Source organism: Pavona decussata, unplaced genomic scaffold (assembly GCF_977016875.1).
Source record: "Pavona decussata unplaced genomic scaffold, jaPavDecu1.1 SCAFFOLD_298, whole genome shotgun sequence".
Classification (NCBI taxonomy): Eukaryota; Metazoa; Cnidaria; class Anthozoa; order Scleractinia; family Agariciidae; genus Pavona; species Pavona decussata.
This window is the reverse complement of record NW_028145695.1, coordinates 56,555-60,000: the sequence shown is the minus strand read 5'-3', so window position 1 is coordinate 60,000 and position 3,446 is coordinate 56,555. Positions and strand designations below refer to the sequence as shown.

The window sequence follows — 3,446 nt, the reverse complement described above, 5'->3', positions numbered from 1 at the left end:
TGCGCCCACGGGAAACAGTGAGTTTTGTTTGAGGGTCTCGGGGAAACAAAACTCACTGTTTCCCTTGGGGCCAGTCATTAAGTGCTTATTTTTTGTCTTGGCAGCGATTCAATACTACCCCTAATTAGTTCAATGCAAAAAGTAAACAGTATTTAAACGATTGCCTCGTTTATGCAAGAAACTAAAAGATAAGTTCCAGAAAACTGAAAGGTTTCTATGCCTCAGGAGTCACTTGCTGTTATTAAACCACTGAATATGGCTATTCGGCTCCCCTTACACGTACACTGCCGAACAATCAGTACATGTAAGTGAGAACCCACCAGACCAACCCCAGGCACATTCCTGTCATTGCACCGCTGATATTCAGTGATGAGGCCGAGTTGCAGTTGTTTCCAGTATAACAAGTGTTGCTAAAGGAGTAAGACCAACTGAGACTAGAACTAGGGCAGGATGGTGTATCGCTCCTTGTGATGTCACAGGTCTGTCCTTGGGCGCCACATCTTTTGTAGAAGACAGTTGACTCGACATCACCAGAACGGCATGTCAGTAAACCTTTCACACAATTTGGTGATCCTGATGGACATGCAGTTTTATAGTTTTATTCATCTTGGAATTACAATCCTCCCAGGAAACTTGGCTTGTGCATTTATAACAACTTAGGCAAGCAACTGAAAAAGGTAATTAACAAATGACGAAGTAAACTTAATATTAACAACTGGACAGTGAAACTATCGAGTACCATCGTCGGATACAAGTGTTGTGAAATACAAACCAGAATCGTCTTGGATTGCCCCTGGTTTATTGTTCTTAGTAACAGTTTAGTTTAGCTGAGAATGATGTGTTGCTCAGTGCACCATCGCGCAGAATGCCTGGACATCATTAATTATTCATAGTCATCGAAGTGGCAAATTTGAATGCGAGCGTGCTTTGAATAGCCCAGAATTAGAAGAGAAACAAGGGCCCAAATTGGTCAAGTAGGGCTAGTAAAACATGCTTTTCCGTTTAACTTTGACGCACAGCAATGATGTTTGAACACTTTAAGCCTTAAACGAAGGAATATAAGGAAGTATAAAGACTGTTTTTTTAAACTCGAAAATTCGCAAAAATCGGTCGTTTTCAGTATGGACGCCACTTTTGACAGCAGTTTTCGGAACATTTTCACCAGCTTTCATATTTTGACGCGCGGTGGGGCCTTTCTAGAACAGAATCCGTTTTAATTTTCAAAATTGATAAACGAGAACCACTGTTCTTTTCGACTTGAGGACTGCTAGTGGCCGCTGACTTTGAAAATGGCACACTTTGGGAGAGTGGGCTATTGTTTTAAGTCCACGACTGAATAACAATGGTTGTCAAGACTGACACAATGTCCATTCAAGAAAATCACTCAATTGTAAAATGGTACAGAGAAGCCGCGAACTTTTAAACTGATCGCGTTGCACCAGCTGGTTCATTGCATCTACCGACCAAATCTTGAAAAAAGAAAATGTCGCGGATCAGGGCTCTTTTCAGAGCTCTTCGAAAACCTGATCCACCCTTTAAAAATTCACATGGCTCCTTGATTTTGTTGACGAAAACCGCCCGACGTTCCACCTGCAAATTTGCGGGAAGCCGGCGACAGTGTTCGACTTCCTTCAAGTGAGTGTCAAGCCGCTTAGTTACCAGTTCGAGGAGTCTGCTCGAGATCATATTGGGCAAGCAATTGCCATTTTGGTTAAATTTCTTTTGGGGGTCAATATAAGAGCTTTCGAATGGAGAAGCAAAACTTTACAATCAGCGACGAGTGCTCTGGCTTCCGCGCTCAATTTTGCTCACCTCGCAGCGAGTTTATTTAATTACGACATAATCGAGCTCTCGCATGCGCTAAAATAATGGAAAATTTCATCTTTCTTTCTGTGGTTTAACTTGTGAACAAAATTCCCGCAAAATAAAGCAAAGTGTTAGTATTCTCTGGATTTGAACGTTCACTGTGAAATATGCGCATATTCGCGATTTTGCGAAACAAAAGAGCTAAAAGGAGAAAACAATAGCGTGCTGCATTCATTGTTTAGTTTAGGGGGGGGGGGGGGGGGCGGGTTTGCCAACTACAACATATTAATGCGCTTCGTCTTGCATTCTCGACAGAGCCATACTCGGAGAAAGGGAATCCAAGTGTTGCTATCAGGAGTCGAACCTAAGACCTTCCGATTGTTAAGATTGTCTAATTTTTTTAGTTCTTTTAAGCCCATCGATTCACGCTAATTGATTTACTTTCTTTCATCCGCTTATTCTCGCTAAAGCCTGGTTCCCATTTGTGCGATAAGCACAAGCATAAGCTTGCGACGTTCCGACATGTGAAACAAACACTTGAAAATAAGGCTTACTCAAGCACAGTAACGTTGGAGGAGATCAGTGGAAACTGATTCAAGATGGCGGACGAAGAACTTGCGCTTGTAGTGTGCTTGTGCTTACCTCACGCTGGTTCCCACTATTGGAAATATTTAGCACGTGACAATCAGTTAGCGTTACATGAGATATTCATAAATCATATAGCATTGACGTCAATCGTGTTACCTTAGCAACCTCCGAAAGGGCGTAGTTAAAGGAACCTTCTAAGCTTTTGTGATCTGAGTTGACGAGACACCGAGACATAGGGAGTGATTTTAACTGTGACCATTAAAAAAAGCTAAATCGAGATTGAGAGTGACTAGTGTTGTCTCCGCGTTACCAACACCCACTTGTGAAATAAGCACAAGCGCGAGATTAGCACAAGCACAAGGAATGGAAAAAGTATCTTTTTCTTGCGCTTATGCTTATGGACAACTCACGCTTATTTCATGCCGTTCCCACACGATTTTTCTTGTGCTTATGCCTATGCTTATCTCATAAGTGGGAACCAGGCTTTAAGGTTCATGGCATTGCGCATGCCTTACTCGGTTCACGCTGTCTTGGCCAAAGCTCAGTCGGTATAAAGTCTTGCAATCTTGAGCTTTCCTATCGAGTATTTCTTCTGTGTGGGTCAGATATTGAAGTGTTGTTTTTTCTTTGTTTTCAAATTAAGTTATTATTGATTAAGTATGTTGCACTACTCGATTTTATAAGCACAGTTTCCCTCGTGCATATGCAAATAAGTAGTTCATTCGAGCGTTACAAATCTAGGCCTTATCACGGTTTTCGACGCCATTTTGACGGGTAGGCAAACAGGCTTGAAATAACAGTGTTTGTATGGAAATCCGATGTCAAATAATTTTTATAAAACATTGCATCTGAAAAATTCATGAATTGGAAACTTTTGGCACTAGGGAAAGGATTTTGAGGGATATCATTGTGCCAGAAAGCGTACAGTCGTGTTTTGAATTTTCCATACATTTCCCCGTATTTTTTTTCCCGCGAACTATTTTTAGAAGCAGTTTACGGCGGTTCGCTACACAGACAAATGTATGAAAAGTTCAAAACACGACTGGACGCTT

At 41.5% G+C, this 3,446-nt stretch overlaps 1 pseudogene; it reads right to left on the bottom strand.

Annotated features, from left to right (window-relative positions):
- Positions 1-152: 152 nt before the first annotated feature.
- Positions 153-1,686, bottom strand: LOC146454883 (uncharacterized; annotated as a pseudogene).
- Positions 1,687-3,446: the final 1,760 nt, after the last annotated feature.